The sequence below is a fragment of the Hyperolius riggenbachi genome, chromosome 1 (genome assembly GCF_040937935.1).
Source record: "Hyperolius riggenbachi isolate aHypRig1 chromosome 1, aHypRig1.pri, whole genome shotgun sequence".
Classification (NCBI taxonomy): Eukaryota; Metazoa; Chordata; class Amphibia; order Anura; family Hyperoliidae; genus Hyperolius; species Hyperolius riggenbachi.
In genome coordinates, this window is record NC_090646.1 from 112,420,894 (window position 1) to 112,441,818 (window position 20,925).

The 20,925-nt window shown below is 43.7% G+C and overlaps 1 long non-coding RNA gene across 1 annotated transcript in view; it reads right to left on the minus strand.

Annotated features, from left to right (window-relative positions):
• Nucleotides 1-2,350: 2,350 nt before the first annotated feature.
• Nucleotides 2,351-20,925, minus strand: part of LOC137546001 (uncharacterized) — a 32,321-nt gene continuing 13,746 nt past the window's right edge. Inside the window, exons 2-3 of the long non-coding RNA XR_011026146.1 lie at nt 17,631-17,799; nt 2,351-2,475 (exon numbers count right to left, since the gene is read on the minus strand). This is a non-coding gene — a long non-coding RNA (uncharacterized lncRNA). The remainder of the gene's footprint in view (nt 2,476-17,630; nt 17,800-20,925) is intronic.

Here is a 20,925-nt window from a genome sequence, read left to right on the forward strand (position 1 = left end):
AATGTGAAAATTTCTCTTGTCCATAAGGTGAAAAGAACCCGCGGTCTGAAGTGGTCAAATACATTTTAATAACTAGTGTGTAACAACTTGAATCTTTTCTCCAATGCCCTGCACAGCAGCATTCGGATATAGTGATACAGCGAAATGGCCAATCTCGCACTGTGAGCCTGGATAAGAAGGAACGACAATGATGACTCAAGTGCTGCTGCTCTTCCCAGTGACCCAGTGGCATTATTGTATTATTCAGGGGCCATGCCTCAAACACTTATGGTAAGTACACTGATCTTGGATTATAATTACAGGTTTAAGTGACAGGGAGTAATACAGGATCTTCTCAAAAAATTAGCATATTGTGATAAAGTTCATTATTTTCTGTAATGTACTGATAAACATTAGACTTTCATATATTTTAGATTCAAATACACACAACTGAAGTAGTTCAAGCCTTTTATTGTTTTAATATTGATGATTTTGGCATACAGCTCATGAAAACCCAAATTTCCTATCTCAAAAAATTAGCATATTTCATCCGACCAATAAAAGAAAAGTGTTTTTAAAACAAAAAAAGTCAACCTTCAAATAATTATGTTCAGTTATGCACTCAATACTTGGTCGGGAATCCTTTTGCAGAAATGACTGCTTCAATGCGGCGTGGCATGGAGGCAATCAGCCTGTGGCACTGCTCAGGTGTTATGGAGGTCCAGGATGCTTCGATAGCAGCCTTAAGCTCATCCAGAGTGTTGGGTCTTGCGTCTCTCAACTTCCTCTTCACAATATCCCCCAGATTCTCTATGGGGTTCATGTCAGGAGAGTTGGCAGGCCAATTGAGCACAGTAATACCATGGTCAGTAAACCATTTACCAGTGGTTTTGGCACTGTGAGCAGGTGCCAGGTCGTGCTGAAAAATGAAATCTTCATCTCCATAAAGCTTTTCAGCAGATGGAAGCATGAACCCACTTTTAAACCAGAAACAGCGGCAGAAGCGCCTGACCTGAGCTACAGAGAAGCAGCACTGGACTGTTGCTCAGTGGTCCAAAGTACTTTTCTCGGATGAAAGCAACTTTTACATGTGTTTCGGAAATCAAGGTGCCAGAGTCTGGAGGAAGACTGGGGAGAGGGAAATGCCAAAATGCATGAAGTCCAGTGTCAAGTACCCACAGTTAGTGATGGTCTGGGGTGCCATGTCAGCTGCTGGTGTTGGTCCACTGTGTTTTATCAAGGGCAGGGTCAATGCAGCTAGCTATCAGGAGATTTTGGAGCACTTCATGCTTCCATCTGCTGAAAAACTTTATGGAGATGAAGATTTCATTTTTCAGCACTGCCTGGCACCTGCTCACAGTGCCAAAACCACTGGTAAATGGTTTACTGACCATGGTATTACTGTGCTCAATTGGCCTGCCAACTCTCCTGACCTGAACCCCATAGAGAATCTGTGGCATATTGTGAAGAGAAAGTTGAGAGACGCAAGACCCAACACTCTGGATGAGCTTAAGGCCGTTATCGAAGCATCCTGGGCCTCCATAACACCTGAGCAGTGCCACAGGCTGATTGCCTCCATGCCACGTCGCATTGAAGCAGTCATTTCTGCAAAAGGATTCCCGACCAAGTATTGAGTGCATAACTGAACATAATTATTTGAAGGTTGACTTTTTTTGTTTTAAAAACACTTTTCTTTTATTGGTCGGATGAAATATGCTAATTTTTTGAGATAGGAAATTATAGTTTTCATGAGTTGTATGCCAAAATCATCAATATTAAAACAATAAAAGGCTTGAACTACTTCAGTTGTGTGTATTTGAATCTAAAATATATATAAGTCTAATGTTTATCAGTACATTACAGAAAATAATGAACTTTATCACAATATGCAAATTTTTTGAGAAGATCCTGTATACAGCTATAGAGGAGCTCAGTGACTAATTTGCATTAGCCAGAGCGCAAATTAGAAAAAAAAAAGCTATAATTTGTCCGTCGGCATTAGCAGGTATCTGTATTACCTATTCCCCCCTGAGTTGCGGCATCTCAGAGGGGGAATAGCATTGACGCCACCCAGGAGTTAGTCTGTGGCGAAATTTGGCCGTTTCAAATGTACGCCTTCTGGGAACCTAGCAACGGCACGGTTGTGATCTGTCTGGAGAGACATGTACAACAGCCAAGATAGATTTCATATTTACAAATCTTTTAGCCCCTCCTGGGGGGGCAATTCAAATAGACTCTGTACAATGTATTTGCCTGGATTTCAGATTTTCATGCATTCCAGTTACACTAAAGTCATTTAATAGAAACTGCTAATGATTTTCATACTCAGTAAACAAGAATTTACAGTAATTCAGTTACATAAATACTTCCGTATTGGCAAACCCACATATATATTGGACCTCCCAGCTTCATCGTAGGGGGATTCTTAACTCAAGAACCATTTTCCAATGTTTGGGATTTCCTTTGACCATCAGGGCTGCTCTGCTGTCAGCCGTGCTGCAGGAAACAATCACAATATATTCTATAATGATTAATTGTATTATTTCTTCATCAGCCTGCCCATCTAATCCTGCTGTGTCTCATCTTTGGAAGAAGTTCTAAGTCCTGAAGGGAGCTGCCTGTAAATGTCATTATTGCTTTAATATTAATAAAACCCAGGCCTGGTCTAGGGGAAAGTGCATTAAATAGGAGACTTGGCTGAATAGCGCTGATCATATTTTTGTACAGCAGGCACCTCTTCTTGCTCTTTGTTCCAGCTGGCATAGAGATACTACGAGCTGCTATTAAACTGCAATCATCCAAATTATAATACAGGAATTCCATGTTCCTCTTGTCAGGCGGCCAGAACCTGAAACAGGAATGTTTCCACATAGAAAATTTCTCCAGACTATTTACTTCATGTAGGTTTTTCCGCTAGTGATTGCGAGAAGGGAAAACACTCTATTGACTCGACTCCAAGTATTCATTGTGCTTAAATGACTAGGAGAAATTATATAGTTAAAGGGGAACTGAAGTAAGAGGTATACGGAGGCTGCCATATTTATTTCCTTTTAATCATTACCAGTTGCCTGGCAGCCCTGCTGGTCTATTTCTCTGCAGTAGTATCTGAATAACACCAGAAACAAGCATGCAGCTAGTCTTGTCAAATCTGACTTTAAAGTCTGAAACACCTGATCTGCTGCATGCTTGTTCAGGGGCTGTGGCTAATAGTATTAGAGGTAGAGGATCAGCAGGGCTGCCAGGCAACTGGTATTGCTTAAAAGGAAATAAACATGGCAGCCTCCATATACCTCTCTCTTCAGTTCCCCTTTAAGTATAGCAAATTTACAGTATTAGAAATGAATGCTATGTTAACACCACCAAAATGTGTATTTCATTAAAAGTAATAGATAAACCAGCTTAACTGATAAAGGTAGGGGACAGGCATTTAGATATTCACAAGTTAAAATGGGCGTGGATTTAGTAGTTAGTAGAATATCTGTAAATTTACCAATATTTTACTATCTACTTTTACTATTTGTAGAATATCAGTAAACTTCACTGCTACTGCTAACAGGCACGTTATAGAGAGTCTGAAGCCATTCAAAATTCTTATTTTTACTGTTCATTTATCTTCAGCAATATGAGCACAGGTGAAACGCCGCATTCCCATGGCATAACGATGTAATTAAACCCCCCAAATCCCGATACAAAAATCCATGACTTTCCAGGTCGTGGATTTTGCTGCCCGGGGGAGGCAGAGCTTTGTGCTGTAGCTCTGCCTCTGCTGGAGTCAATCACTGCCAATCTCCGCCTCTCCCTGCCCCTCTCAGTGAAAGAAAACTGAGAAGGGAAGGGAGAGGCAGCGATCAGCGGAGACTGACTCCAGCTGTGTGCTGTAGCTCTGCCTCTAACAGGAAGCGATCGCTGAATTTTGCCCCGGGGATTCGGGGGTTTAAATACATTGTACTGCCACAGGAACGCAGCATTTCACCTATGCTCATTATTGCTGCTCATATTGCTGAAGATAAATGAACAGTAAAAAGAAGAATTTTGAATTACTTCAGACTCTCTTTATCTGGTAACGCACTGCATGCACTGCATTATGCCTCACTGATCTGTCGCATCGCACTGCTGAGGCGCCAACAGTACCAGTGCAATATAATTGCATTGTGTTAGCAATACAATTATATTGTATGGCGCAAAGCGGCACTGTGAAAGCTGCCTCATACAAATGCAGAGCTTCTCATTTAAATCAGGTGACGGGCTTGGCCATCCAAGATCCACATACTGATCCCTGCTGGGCGACAAAGCACTGACAATGGTGTTCCGCCTCCTGGCTGAAATGCATCTGTTGCTATGCAGCGGGCTGGAGGGACCAGGGTGGAGGGTGGAGAGTGATGGAGCAGCTTCCAGTGGGTGGGGGAGTGAGGAGAACAATAAAGTCATGGCGTGTTTGGGCGTCCGGCATCGCTAAAAATCCAACATGCTGGATCTGTAGCAATTGGTGCACAGCCACTGTACATGCTCTTAGCTCCATTTATTGCTGTTCAGGCATGCTATTGACCTGAGGAACTGGAATTGTAGCCCATGAAACACGTTGTCTTTTGTGCCATAAATTATCCTTTCAAGCATTCAGGCGTAGACTTCCAATACTAGGTAAACAGCTCTTACCTTACTTTTTATTAATTATAATTCCTATGTTTTAAAGGTAATCTGAAGTGAAAATAAACTTATGATATAAAGATTTGCATGTGTAGTACTGCTAAGAAATAAAATATTAGGAGCAGAGACATAAGTCTAATATTGTTTCCAGTAAAGGAAGAGATAAGAAACTCCAGTTGTTATCTATGCAAAAAAGCTTCACTGAACTCTCCGACTTTCAAAGTAGAGAGCTCTGTCTTCTGAAGCTTATTATCTCAACTGTCTGTCACTGTATTTTGTTTTTTCTGCAGAGAAAAGTTAAAAAGGTCATTAGCCTGTAATCATTTAGAATGCTGACTGTAGTGTGTAAATTGCAAATATTAGAGAAAGATGCAATGTTATAATATATATATATATATATATATATATATATATATATATATATATATATATATATACAGTGGGTTGCAAAAGTATTCGGCCCCCTTTAAGTTTTCCACATTTTGTCACATTACTGCCACAAACATGAATCAATTTTATTGGAATTTCACGTAAAAGACCAATACAAAGTGGTGTACATGTGAGAAGTGGAACGAAAATCATACATGATTTCAAACATTTTTTACAAATCAATACCTGCAAAGTGGGGTGTGCATAATTATTCAGCCCCCTTTGGTCTGAGTGCAGTCAGTTGCCCATAGACATTGCCTGATGAGTGCTAATGACTAAATAGAGTGCACCTGTGTGTAATCTAATGTCAGTACAAACACAGCTGCTCTGTGAGGGCCTCAGAGGTTGTCTAAGAGAATCTTGGGAGCAACAACACCATGAAGTCCAAAGAACACCTCAGACAGGTCAGGGATAAAGTTATTGAGAAATTTAAAGCAGGCTTAGGCTACAAAAAGATTTCCAAAGCCTTGAACATCCCACGGAGCACTGTTCAAGCGATCATTCAGAAATGGAAGGAGTATTGCACAACTGTAAACCTACCAAGACAAGGCCGTCCACCTAAACTCACAGGCCAAACAAGGAGAGCGCTAATCAGAAATGCAGTCAAGAGGCCCATGGTGACTCTGGACCAGCTGCAGAGATCTACAGCTCAGGTGGGGGAATCTGTCCATAGGACAACTATTAGTCAGCACTGCACAAAGTTGGCTCCTATGAAAGAGTGACAAGAAGAAAGCCATTGTTAACAGAAAAGCATAAGAAGTCCCGTTTGCAGTTTGCCACAAGTCATGTGGGGGACACAGCAAACATGTGGAAGAAGGTGCTCTGGTCAGATGAGACCAAAATGTAACTTTTTGGCCAAAATGAAAAACTCTATGTGTGGCAGAAAACTAACACTGCACATCACTCAGAACACACCATCCCAACTGTCAAATATGGTGGTGGCAGCATCATGCTCTGGGGTGTTTCTCTTCAGCAGGGACAGGGAAGCTGGTCAAAGTTAATAGGAAGATGGATGGAGCCAAATACAGGGCAATCTTGGAAGAAAACCTCTTGGAGTCTGCAAAAGACTTGAGACTGGGGCGGAGGTTCACCTTCCAGCAGGACAACGACCCTAAATATAAAGCCGGGGCAACAATGGAATGGTTTAACACAAAACGTATCCATGTGTTAGAATGGCCCAGTCAAAGTCCAAATCTAAATCCAATCGAGAATCTGTGGCAAGATCTGAAAACTGCTGTTCACAAACCCTGTCCATCTAATCTGACTGAGCTGGAGCTGTTTTGCAAAGAAGAATGGGCAAGGATTTCAGTCTCTAGATGTGCAAAGCTGGTAGAGACATACCCTAAAAGACTGGCAGCTGTAATTGCAGCAAAAGGTGGTTCTACAAAGTATTGACTCAGGGGGCTGAATAATTACGCACACCCCACTTTGCAGTTATTTATTTGTAAAAAATGTTTGGAATAATGTATGATTTTCGTTCCACTTCTCACGTGTACACCACTTTGTATTGGTCTTTCATGTGGAATTCCAATAAAATTGATCCATGTTTGTGGCAGTAATGTGACAAAATGTGGAAACATTCAAGGGGGCCGAATACTTTTGCAAGCCACTGTTTATACATAACTTAAAATAAAAATATGAGACTATTTGTTTGCTACTAATGTTCTATTAATTATCCGTACTACACATGTAATTCATTATATCATAATTTTGCTTCGCTTCAGTGTCACTTTAAACATTATATACCAGTGGTGGCAAACCTTTTTCGAGACCGAGTGCCCAAACTTCAACTCAAAAGTCTCTTGTCTCTTGTAAAGTGCCAACACGCCAATTTGAACAAAATGACCCCCCTCCTCAGAACATAAGAGATGACAAATACCAGGCCCTCAAACCTACAGTGACCAGATTTTTCTGGGCTCAACAGCAACAGTTACCCCAGACACCAGAAAATAAACACAATGTGGGCAACATTTCAGCAGAAAATAAATGCAATGTGGGCAACATTTCAGCAGAAAATAAATGCAATGTGGGCAACATTTCAGCAGAAAATAAACGCAATGTGGGCAACATTTCAGCAGAAAATAAACTCAATTTGGGCAACATTTCAGCAGAAAATAAACACAATGTGGGCAACATTTCAGCAGGAAATAAACACAATTTGGGCAACATTTCAGCAGAAAATAAACGCAATGTGGGCAACATTTCAGAAGAAAATAAACGCAATGTGGGCAACATTTCAGCAGAAAATAAACACAATGTGGGCAACATTTCAGCAGAAAATAAACACAATGTGGGCAACATTTCAGCAGAAAATAAACGCAATGTGGGCAACATTTCAGCAGAAAATAAATGCAATTTGGGCAACATTTCAGCAGAAAATAAATGCAATGTGGGCAACATTTCACCAGAAAACAAACGCAATGTGGGCAACATTTCAGCAGAAAATAAACGCAATTTGGGCAACATTTCAGCAGAAAATAAACGCAATACGGGCAACATCTCAGCAGAAAATAAACGCAATGTGGGCAACATTTCACCTGCAAAAAAAAAAAGAATTTACTCACTCTAATAGACGCCACGGTGTAACGATTGTGGAACTTTCTCCGTGATCAGCGCACAACGCGTGCGCTGACACGGCGGAAATCCTCCACAAGCGTATATTTGCAGGCACCCAGCAAAAGGTGCTACGCACCCGTAGAGGGAAAATTCCTGTCGGCAGATGGCGCTGGGGAGTGCAGAGGAACCAATCCTCTGTACCTCCACAAATGCCAGACAGGAGTTGTACGAAGCGCAGAACGCAATCGCAAGAGAGGCGATTGCGAATGAGACGAGCAAAGGGACAGGTTGTATCTGTGTGCGCCAACCTAGTCGCCACCCCGCAACAGTGCACACACAACAGCAGATATGAAACAGGAACGCGATCGCGAGAGGTGCGATCGCCAGACGTGACACAAGGCAGATCAGGATAGAATACGAGGTTAGCAAAGGTACAGCAAATAATACAATGAGGAGATACGGAAAATAACAAACGCTAGCTAACCGCGAACACTGCACTCATTCGCAACAGTGCACGCGGTTATGCGCGGTCTCCACGTAATAAGCACAATAGAGACAAGCACGCCTAACTAACCATTAACAGACAAACATGAAACAGAGGACGCGAGCGCTTGCTTAACGGTTACCTCACCGAGCCTCCAGCAAGCGTAGCAGACAAGACAGACACACGAAAACAGGGACAAGCGAGAGATAGGATCCACAGCACTAGCGAAAGTGGTTAGCGCGATCCAGGTACAGAGTAGCAGAACAGAAGGATCCACCGCACTAGCGGAAAGTGGCTAGCGCGATCCCAGGAGACAGAACAGAAGGATCCGCAGCGCTAGTGAAAAGTGGCTAGCACGATCCAAGGAGACAGAACGATCCACAGCGCTAGCGAAAAGTGGCTAGCGCGATCCAAGGAGACAGAACAGAAGGATCCACAGCGCTAGCGAAAAGTGGCTAGCGCGATCCAAAGAGACAGATCAGAAGAGATAGCTGGTAGCAACCGCTGCACCAGCTATACTCCAAGAACAGAGATCAGAACCATTTCCTGTCGACCACCGTTGGGACAGGACAATGGCAACAGAACAAACAAACAGATAAACAATCCTAACTGCACTAGGGAAAACCTGCCTAGCGCAGATTCAGGAATTACTCTAAGCTGATCTTCAAACAGAGAGTAAGGCTGACACCCCACCAGGAGTGTTACATAGGACGAAATCCTTATGAACAGCAAAGCATTGTGGGACACACATGGTACTTATAGTACACACCTCCAATGAATGTGGCCAGGCAATTTGCATGACAACGTATGCATATTTCTCAGCAAGCACAAGCTGCAAAACTGACAGAAGCTCTTCTTTCCAGAGTCCTGCAGCATGCAAACCTACACAATGGTCAAAAAGCTGCCTGCCTGCACAGGCAGCTGAGCAAATAATCACAGTACCCCCCCCCCCCCCCCCTCCAGGGTCGAATTCCAGACGACCCTCAAAAGTGCTATTAGCAACAGACTCAAACTGAAGACTCATGAAGGTCGGGACAGCCCGACAAGGTCCAATTCCAGAGTCAGTCCACCCGAAACCAACCTCATCGGAAACAGAAGCCACCGAAACATGCCCATCAGCACTACAAGTCTCAGCGTAACACCCATCAGGACTGTGGATACCAGAGAAGAAGCCACCGACACCCTCCAGACAATACCCACCACCTTCCAAGGAGCGTCCGAAAATACCAAACTTGCCACAATACCTGTTCGAAGTGTCCCTTACAACACAAAAGCCACCGTTGATCTTATCCAGGGTACCAAGCAAAATTTCTCCCGGAATCTCCCAGAAACTTTTGAAGCTCCACAGAGATCCCAAGAGGGCAGAACAATCACCAGGCTCACATGGAGAACTACCAAGAACCCCCATGGAACCAATGACAATTCCGGATTTAGAATTACGAGGACTCTGCTGGAGTCAATCACTGCCAATCTCCACCTCTCCCCGCCCCTCTCGGTAAAAGAAGACTGAGAAGGGCGGGGAGAGGCAGCGATCAGCGGAGACTGACTCCAGCTGAGGCAGAGCTACAGCACAAAGCTCTGCCTCTAACAGGAAGCGATCGCTGAATTTTGCCCCGGGGATTCGGGGGGTTTAAATACATTGTTCTGCCACGGGAACACAGCATTTCACCTATGCTCATATTGCTGCTCATATTGCTGAAGATAAATGAACAGTAAAAAGAAGAATTTTGAATTACTTCAGACTCTCTTTATCTGGTAACGCACTGCATGCACTGCATTATGCCTCACTGATCTGTCGCACCGCACTCCTGAGGCGCCAATGTGAACAGTACCAGTGCAATATAATTGCATTGTGTTAGCAATGCAATTATATTGTATGGTGCAAAGCGGCACTGTGAAAGCTGCCTCATACAAATGCAGAGCTTCTCATTTAAAGCAGGTGACGGGCTTGGCCATCCAAGATCCACATACTGATCCCTGCTGGGCGACAAAGCACTGACAATGGTGTTCCGCCTCCTGGCTGAAATGCATCTGTCGCTATGCAGTGGGCTGGAGGGACCAGGGGTGGAGGGTGGAGAGTGATGGAGCAGCTTCCGGTGGGTGGGGGAGTGAGGAGACCAATAAAGTCATGCAGTGTTTGGGTGTCCGGCATTGCTAAAAATCCAACATGCTGGATCTGTAGCAATTGGTGCACAGCCACTGTACATGCTCTTAGCTCCATTTATTGCTGTTCAGGCATGTTATTGACCTGAGGAAGTGGAATTGTAGCCCATGAAACACGTTGTCTTTTGTGCCATAAATTGTTCTTTCAAGCATTCAGGCGTAGACTTCCAATACTGGGTAAAAAGCTCTTACCTTACTTTTTATTAATTATAATTCCTATGTTTTAAAGGTAATCTGAAGTGAAAATAAACTTATGAAATAAAGATTTGCATGTGTAGTACTGCTAAGAAATAAAACATTAGGAGCAGACACATAAGTCTAATATTGTTTGCAGTACAGGAAGAGTTAAGAAACTCCAGTTGTTATCTATGCAAAAAAGCTTCACTGAATTCTCCGACTTTCAAAGTAGCAGAGAGCTCTGTCTTCTGAAGCTTATTACCTCAACTGTCTGTCACTGTATTTTGTTTTTTCTGCAAAGAAAAGTTAAAAAGGTCATTAGCCTGTAATCATTTAGAATTCTGACTGTAGTGTGTAAACTGCAAATATTAGAGAATGATGCAATGTTATAATATATATATATATATATATATATATATATATATATATATATATACTTACATACAGTGGGCTGCAAAAGTATTCGGCCCCCTTTAAGTTTTCCACATTTTGTCACATTACTGCCACGAACATGAATCAATTTTATTGGAATTTCACGTAAAAGACCAATACAAAGTGGTGTACATGTGAGAAGTGGAACGAAAATCATACATGATTCCAAACATTTTTTACAAATCAATAACTGCAAAGTGGGGTGTGCATAATTATTCAGCCCCCTTTGGTCTGAGTGCAGTCAGTTGCCCATAGACATTGCCTGATGAGTGCTAATGACTAAAAAGTGTGCACATGTGTGTAATCTAATGTCAGGACAAATACAGCTGCTCTGTGATGGCCTCAGAGGTTGTCTAAGAGAATGTTGGGAGCAACAACACCATTAAGTCCAAAGACCACCCCAGACAGGTCAGGGATCAAGTTATTGAGAAATTTAAAGCAGGCTTAGGCTACAAAAAGATTTCCAAAGCCTTGAACATCCCACGGAGCACTGTTCAAGCGATCATTCAGAAATGGAAGGAGTATGGCACAACTGTAAACCTACCAAGACAAGGCCATCCACCTAAACTCACAGGCCAAACAAGGAGAGCGCTAATCAGAAATGCAGTCAAGAGGCCCATGGTGACTCTGGACCAGCTGCAGAGATCTACAGCTCAGGTGGGGGAATCTGTCCATAGGACAACTATTAGTCGTGCACTGCGCAAAGCTGGCTCTTATGGAAGAGTGACAAGAAGAAAGCCATTGTTAACAGAAAAGCATAAGAAGTCCCGTTTGCAGTTTGCCACAAGTCATGTGGGGGACACAGCAAACATGTGGAAGAAGATGCTCTGGTCGGATGAGACCAAAATGTAACTTTTTGGCCAAAATGAAAAACGCTATGTGTGGCAGAAAACTAACACTGCACATCACTCAGAACACACCATCCCAACTGTCAAATATGGTGGTGGCAGCATCATGCTCTGGGGTGTTTCTCTTCAGCAGGGACAGTGAAGCTGCTCAGAGTTGATAGGAAGATGGATGGAGCCAAATACTGGGCAATCTTGGAAGAAAACCTCTTGGAGTCTGCAAAAGACTTGAGACTGGGGCGGAGGTTCACCTTCCAGCAGGACAACGACCCTAAACATAAAGCCGGGGGAACAATGGAAGGGTTTAAAACAAAACGTATCCATGTGTTAGAATGGCCCAGTCAAAGTCCAGATCTAAATCCAATCGAGAATCTGTGGCAAGATCTGAAAACTGCTGTTCGCAAACGCTGTCTATCTAATCTGACTGAGCTGGAGCTGTTTTGCAAAGAAGAATGGGCAAGGATTTCAGTCTCTAGATGTGCAAAGCTGGTAGAGACACCCTAAAAGACTGGCAGCTGTAATTGCAGCAAAAGGTGGTTCTACAAAGTATTCACTCAGGGGGGGGGGGGCTGAATAATTATGCACACCCCACTTTGCAGTTATTTATTTGTAAAAAATGTTTGGAATCATGTATGATTTTCATTCCACTTCTCACATGTACACCACTTTGTATTGGTCTTTCATGTGGAATTCCAATAAAATTGATCCATGTTTGTGGCAGAAATATGACAAAATGTGGAAAAATTCAAGGGGGCCGAATACTTTTGCAAGCCACTGTATATACATAACTTAAAATAAAAATATGAGACTATTTATTTGCTACTAATGTTCTAATAATTATCCGTACTACACAACTCCATCTCACATGTACACCACTTTGTATTGGTCTTTCATGTGGAATTCCAATAAAATTGATCCATGTTTGTGGCAGAAATATGACAAAATGTGGAAAAATTCAAGGGGGCCGAATACTTTTGCAAGCCACTGTATATACATAACTTAAAATAAAAATATGAGACTATTTATTTGCTACTAATGTTCTAATAATTATCCGTACTACACAACTAATTCATTATATCATAATTTTGCTTCGCTTCAGTGTCACTTTAAACATTATATACCAGTGGTGGCAAACCTTTTCGAGACCGAGTGCCCAAACTTCAACTCAAAAGTCTCTTGTCTCTTGTAAAGTGCCAACATGCCAATTTGAACAAAATGACCCCCCCTCCTCAGAACATAAGAGATGACAAATACCAGGCCCTCAAACCTACAGTGACCAGATTTTTCTGGGCTCAACAGCAACAGTTACCCCAGACACCAGAAAATAAACACAATGTGGGCAACATTTAAGCAGAAAATAAACGCAATGTGGGCAACATTTCAGCAGAAAATAAACGCAATGTGGGCAACATTTCAGCAGAAAATAAATGCAATTTGGGCAACATTTCACCAGAAAATAAACGCAATGTGTACAACATTTCACCAGAAAATAAACACAATGTGGGCAACATTTCACCAGAAAATAAACGCAATGTGGGCAACATTTCAGCAGAAAATAAACACAATTTGGGCAACATTTCAGCAGAAAATAAACGCAATATGGGCAACATTTCAGCAGAAAATAAACGCAATATGGGCAACATCTCAGCAGAAAATAAACGCAATGTGGGCAACATTTCACCTGCAAAAAAAATAGATAGATAAATAATAGACGCCGCGGCCAGTTAAATGCAATTGGACGGTGGCCAGGGCATGAGCAGCGATGGCGTGCCTGCAGATGAGGCTACGCGTGCCGGGTCTGGCACTCGTGCCATAGGTTCGCCATCGCTGTTATATACATTTTAAGAGGCTCTCATTCCCCTGTTCTAGTTTAAAATGTAAAATTTCCCATTCACTACATGCAGAACTGGAGTTATGAATTACCAGAACTTCACATAGAGATATAACAGTTTTTCATAAAAGTCCTAAGTGTAGAGGGCTTAGCAAGAATATTTTTTGTTTCCCAGATTTGACTGAAGTAAACTGAAATGTAATTTGTTGTAATGAGTTCTGCTGTTTGACAATTCCATCGCCCTCCTTGACATTTCTGCCAACGTACACAGTAAACAGGACTTTTTAAAACGTATTCACCTGCTGAGTTTATCCTCTAAAAAGAGCATTAAGAGTTTTGTGTGTGCTGATGTGAAACATTGCAGCTTGATCCTGGTAAATAAACTGACAAAGGCTTTATAGGACTTTCGGATTCTCTGTTTATCTTTGGCTTGCCTAGATCAGGTTCACAAGGGACAGACAAATACACGGTGATTGTGGACGAGAGACATTGCAACAGCAGATGTGGGAGCGAGCCTGTAGGTAGGGTTCTGTAGGAAACTCTGGGCTGCCTCTGCAGGCTTCGTTCCAACAATAAGAGCCACATGTGGAGGAACTCATAATATTTTAACACCACAAGCAGCATATTTCTAAAACGAAATTAAGCCAATTGCACCAGCCAAAACTAATATTGATAGAGCTCTTTGTCCAATCAACAAATGCCATTGTTTATAGGGTATAATTTTTCTTGGTTGAAGTTCAAAGCAAAGCTCTAAGGATTTGCTAAACGTAAAAAAAAAATTAAGTCTTCAAAAAAAAGTTTGTAGGAAGGTTAGTCATACGAGGTAAACTCTTACAGAAGGTTTATTTAGCAATTTTTAAGGACGGAAAGCGTGAATGCAGACTGAAGGAAGACCAACTGAAGGAAGTTGGGACACGTGTGTAGTGGTGTTATTTAAAAGTCAGGCCTTACTGAATAAGTTAAAGGGGAATTCACAACTTAAAGCAGGATGAAACACTGATTTTAAAATAATAAAAAAATCAATTCAGCATTGATTAAAATGTAAACAAATCATTCCCTCTTCACTAAATAATAATTGCACATCCTGTACCTGTTTGAACCTGCAGTACCTTAACCCTATAGCAGCCAATTTGTTTAGAGGCTTGCAAGTGCTCCAGGCCAATTTATTTTAGCACTTTTTTATTTATTCTTTGTTAGATTGCCTAGCTTCTAATTAGTACTGCTGAAATGTGTATTTATGGCCACTTGTCACTAGGGGGCAGTGTGAGACAATAATAGAGGACTTCTGTTTTCAGTTTCTGTATTTTATGTTAGCAGGAAGAGATTAAGGCATTCCAAGATAATTACAGCACAGCGAGTTCGACTGAGGTCTCAAACAAGATAACTCTGTTGAAGCTGCTAATGGGTTAAAGAGGAACTGTAACCAAGGTTTGAACGTCATCCCAATCAGTAGCTGATACCCCTTTTCCCATCAGAAATCTTTACCTTTTCTCGAATAAATCATTAGGGGGGGTCTGTATGATTGATGTTGTGGTGAAACCCCTCCTACAGTGTGATGTCAGGACCTAGGTCCTGACAGTTTCCAGTCTGTGAGCCTTGTTGCATTGTGGGAAATAACAGCTGTTTCCAAATGCCAAGCAACCAGTATCTCTATCTGTCCATATGTATATCTATATAAAAAAACCTTTTAGCTTTTCGCATCGCTAGTGGGTGTGGTTATAGATAGTGGCAGTTTGTGTTGTTTTTTTCATGTCTGCCAGTAGTAAAGATGATTATGTGCAGGCTGAGCGTGGATCAAACAAATTACATGGTGAATATCAAAAATTTCTAGAACTCTCTACTATTTTTTTAACTTCTCACTTTGCAATGTATTGATTTATTATTTTCTCCTTTTCACTAAAGTTCCTCTTTAAAGAGACATTGAAGAGACACCCTGGATGAATATAAGGAAAATAAAAGTATTAATCATGGTGCCAGGCTTCTGACACAGGCACAGTACAATTATTGTGAGGGTGCCAAATAATGTTTTCTTCTTTTTTTTTTTTTAAATTAAACATTCTTTCCAATGAATTATGCAGGGCAGCACAGTGGCGTAGTGGTTAACTCTCTTGCCTTGCAGTGCTAAGTCCCCGGTTCAAATCCCAGCCAGAGCACTATCTGCACAGAGTTTGTATGTTCTCCCCATGTCTGTGTTGGTTTTTCCCGGGCACTCTGGCTTCCTTGCACATCCCAAAAACATACAGATAAGTTAATTGGCTTCCCCCTAAACTGGTCCTAGACTATGATACATACATTAGACTATGACTATGTTAGGGATTGTATAGTGAGCCCCTGTGAGGGAAAGTTAAAGGGAATCTGATGTGAAAATAAACTTATGATATTATGATTAGTATGTGTAGTTCAGCTAAGAAAAAGAACATTATTAGCACAGTTATGAGTCTCATAAGGTATCTAGCGATGATGGGTAGATTCGACCGAGAGACAAATCTGTCTCTTATCGAATCTGATAAGAGAGAGATCTGTCAGCTGCCCATACACCACAGGCTGGTTCCCGAGCGATTTCATGCTGAAATCGATCCGGAATCGGCCTTGTGCTTCACTTTCGCTGCCCCGATGCTGTGCCCTCTGTAATGTAAATGTCCCCTCCGTGCAGTAATGTAAAGTATATATTATCTGTCTGCGGCCTCCGCTTGTCCCCTGCTGGCTCCGCTGCATACACCCATGCCCCAAGTGGTTTCGTTACTAGGAAACCATGTGTGGCATGCGTGTATGGAGAGGGGAATGCGTCCGGAACAGCGGAGGGACAAGCGCAAGCCGCGGACAGATAAATTATAATTTACACGGGGCACAAGGGGGAACACATTTACATTAGGGGTGCACAGCGTTGGAGGTTTAAATGGGAAATTTCACGTCGTTCCTGCCATGCACCCGATTGAGCAAGTTGGCCCAACATCTTGCAGTATGCGCAATTGAGAATGCGACCAATTTTTGTCCCAAAATTGGTTGCATTATCAGTCGGGCACGCACTTGGCAACACCAATTTGTATCCAATACGATTATAATAATCGAATTGGATTGTCAATCTGCCGACAAGTCCCCGATGTATGGCCACCTCTAGACCATGCTTGGTGGGCTACAGTGCTGTTTTCTGAAGCACTTATCTCAACCTGTCTCTTAGGCCCCGTTCACATTGCACGCGTTGCCATCCGTGTTTTGGCAATGCATGCGGGAGGCAGACATGCATGACATCAGAAAGTGCATAGACTGCACTGTCTGATGTTCACACTGCATGCGTTCTGGACTAGTGCAGTTCACGAACGCATGCTGCACGCATTTTTTCCCAAAACGCATGGCTGACCCATTCAATACACTGGAAATGGGTATCAGCCACGCAACGCATCCAAACGCAGATGGTGTGCGTTCGTACGCGTTGTGTTCTGATTGCACGGCCATTTGCGTTTGGTAATATGAACGGGCCTCACTGTTTCTTGTTTGTTTAAAAAGAGTAGCCAAAATGCTGTAATTAATTTGATTCCAGCGTTCAGTTATCTTCTAGCTAAAATGCCACACAAGGACTTATGGACATTGGAGTTGGTATTTCACCTATTGTTTACCAGAAACCCCAGACACTAAAGATGATGGGAGGTGAGACTAGGGCTTTGTTATTGTTTATAATTAGGCTATAATGTTCTACTTATAACCTTTACTACACATACAATGCATTGGCCTCAATTCACTAAGCTTATCTCCTGTCTTTAATATCGTTTCTAGAGTTATCACCATGGTGACGAGGCATGTAGTATTCAGGAAACATTTTACCTCAGGCAAACCTAAAGTTAACTCTTCTGTCTTTAAGTTAACTCTTCAATCCTAAAAATAACTCCAGAATTCTAGACAGGCTGTTTATTAACTGCGTGTGAAAATAACTACAGAGGAGGTAACATAAGGAATGAAGAGATAAGATAACTCTCTCACTGTGTGGAGGTAAGTTTTCTCTTGCCTTATTATCTCCAGCATGATCTTAGTGAATTGAGGCCATTACCTCTTAAATGAAACATCAGGAAAAAAAGGTAAAATCAGCTTTACTCACCTGGGGCTTTCTCCAGCCCCTTGCAGCCGACTGTCCCATGCTGACCGCTCCGCTCTCCACCTCCGTCCCGGGCTCCCCGCACGCTGTTCAGGCTGACCTCAAGGTCGTTCTTACTGCGGCTGCGTGAAGCGCCGCTGTCAATCATGGCCACATTGTCCGCGACGTACTGCTGCAATAGTTAAAGAGAGTTAGTTCACAGTTTTGCAATGGGAGTGTTCGAGTTTTCTGCCAGTCAATTGATTGGTCCAGTTGTGGAAAATAAGTAGCAATCTCCTACTCTGTACAGCTGATTACTCATTGCAATAAAATGGGAAGCTCATCAGGGTACAGATGTCAGGCCCGGAAAGAAGAGCAATATCAGCTTCAATAAATTTTGGAAATTCATAGCTCAGTGCAAATAAAATGAAAAGACGCTTTTTAATATAAGTAAATGACAAAATGTACCGTATTTTTCGCCGTATAAGACGCTCCGGCATATAAGACGCACCCAGATTTAGAGGGCAAAAATCAGGAAAAAAAGAAAAAACTAAACCTAGGTGTGTCTATGATGCAGGGGTGTCTTAAGGACTTTTTACCTCCCCCTTTCCAGTTACATTACATACTATTACACCACATATGGGGACAGTGTTGTGTCCCCCTGTGCCTGCTGTGTCCCCCTGTGCTGTGTCTCCCTGTGCCTGCTGTGTCCCCCTGTGCCTGCTGTGTCCCCCTGTGCCTGCTGTGTCCCCCTGTTCTGCCTGCTGTGTCCCCCTGTGCCTGCTGTGTCCCCCTGTTCTGCCTGCCGTGTCCCTCTGTTCTGCCTGCAGCCCCCTGTGCCAGTGTCCCCCGTCCCCCTGTTGTGGCATTGTCCCCCTGTCCCCCTGTTGTGGCAGTGTCCCCTGTGGCAGTGTCCCCTATTGTGCCAGTGTCCCCTGTGGCAGTGTCCCCCTGTTGTGGCAGTGTCCCCCTGTTGTGGCAGTGTCCCCCTGTTGTAGCAGTGTCCCCTGTGGTAGCGTCCCCTGTGCCTGTGGCCCCGTTATCCATGTGTCCTCCAGTGCCGGTGTCCCCCTGTGCAGGTACACATACATTACCTGCTCCTGCCGCCGCGCTCCTGGCTCCCCGATCCTCTTCTTCCATCTACCGCTGCCCGCTGCTGCCAACGCCGAACATCGCTGGCCGGTCTTAGCCGCATGGATACGCTATCAGCACACCACGTGCCGGGGTCACGCATGCCGCCTTACAACGCTGGCCGGTCCTAATTATCCGCGCAAGGATACGCTATCAGCGTGCGCCGGGTCACACATGCGTATGCGTGACCCCGGCGCACGTGGTGTGCTGATAGTGTATCCCTGCGCGGCTAATTAGGACCGGCCAGCGTTCGGCGGCATGCGTGACCCCGGTACGTGGTGTGCTGATAGCGTATCCCTGCGGCTAATTAAGACCGGCCAGCGATGTTCGGCGGGGGCAGCAGCGGGCAGCAGTAGATGGAAGAAGAGGATCGGGGAGCCAGGATTGGAGCCAGGAGCGCGGCGGCAGGAGCAGGTAATGTATATAGTGCTTCCCTGCGCACCTCTGCATCCCGAAATCCGTACCTTCGCTGCATAAGACGCACCCACTTTTCCCCCAACATTTTGGGGAAGAAAAAGTGCGTCTTATACGGCGAAAAATACGGTATTTTGGAGTAAGTACTGATATACGTCCGAAAGCAATCATTTTACTGAAAGCAGAGATTTCATTTAAAAAGGCATGTAGGGTAAACATGCTGTGCACGCATATGGCCCGGGATACCTTATAGTTGTTGTTTTTTTTCATTAAAAAAGCAAAAAAAACAACAACAACAACAACCTGCTATTGTACCAATACCAGCCCCACCCCCCCAAAAAAAATATTTATGTCAATAGCAATATGAATACTGCAAAGACACCAGGGGGCATATGCATTTCACTTTTTCACCTGAGTTTTCTCATAGGAGATAATTTTATATGTTCGATTTAAAATAACTTTCCAGCACTTTTCAACTAAAAAAAGTACCACAAAGTAGGTGAAAAAGTACTGTCAAAATTATTTTGAGCATTTTCTTGCTTGTTGATAGCTTCAAAGGCATTTTATTGACAAGTTTAAAAATATCTCCTAGGAGAAAAATATGGCCCCAGCGACCAAATGCAATTGACTTTTTCTCCAGGGTTATCTCCTTTCACATTCTCTTTAAAATATGTTTTCAGCATTTTACAATTGAAAAAGTACCCAAAATATGTAAAAATATATTTTAGGAGAAAACTCAGGAGAAAAAGTGAATTGCATACGGGCCCAGGTGACCCCGCACCCTTCCCCATATTCCATGCCATCAATTACACACCGTACTGAGCAATTAGTGTGGTTGGTGGAGGGAGTCTTTAACTTTTCTACCTGGAAGATTTTAATGCCTGGGGGCTGCTGGGACTCAGTCTCATTTATTTATTCTTTTTTGTATTATATTGACATTGCACCGGGATATTATGGGCTGTGTAATCTATAGCCAATATTCATTACATGCATAATTCTACGTTAAAACGTGTTTTAGATCAGTGCTGTCCAACTGGCGGCCCGCGGGCCGCATCCGGCCCGCCAGGCCACCTGCTGCGGCCCGCTCGTCTCCCTGGGATGCAGGCATGGCTTGCGCTATGGGCGCCATGCCTGCTCCCTCTTATTGTGTCCCCGCTGGCCTCTCCGGTGTCCCCGCTGGCCTCTCCTATGTCCCCCTGCTGCCGCTGCCTCTCCTATGTCCCCCCGCTGCCGCTGCCTCACAGATCAGACCTCACAGATCGCGGCGACTGATGTAAACAGAGGGCGCATGGTACCCGCACGGAGTACGTCACATGCGGAAGTGAATCATTAGTCACTTCCGCATGTGACGTTCTGCCGCGCGGGTGTCATGCGCGCGCTCTGCTTGCTTCAGTCGCCGCGATCTGTGAGGTCTGATCTGTGAGGCAGCAGCGGCATCGTCAGCGGGGACACCGGAGAGGCCAGCGGGGACACCGGAGAGGCCAGCGGGGACACAGGAGAGGCCAGCCCCAGAGGTAACGGGCTCGCTACTGGTGGGGGCACCTGTCACTAGCTGGGGGGGCTCCTGTCACTATCTAACTGGGGGGGCTCCTGTCACTATCTAACTGGGGGGGCACCTGTCACTATCTAACTGGGGGGGCACCTGTCACTATCTAACTGGGGGGGGCTCCTGTCACTATCTAACTGGGGGGGCTCCTGTCACTATCTAACTGGGGGGGGCACCTGTCACTATCTAACTGGGGGGGCTCCTGTCACTATCTAACTGGGGGGGCAC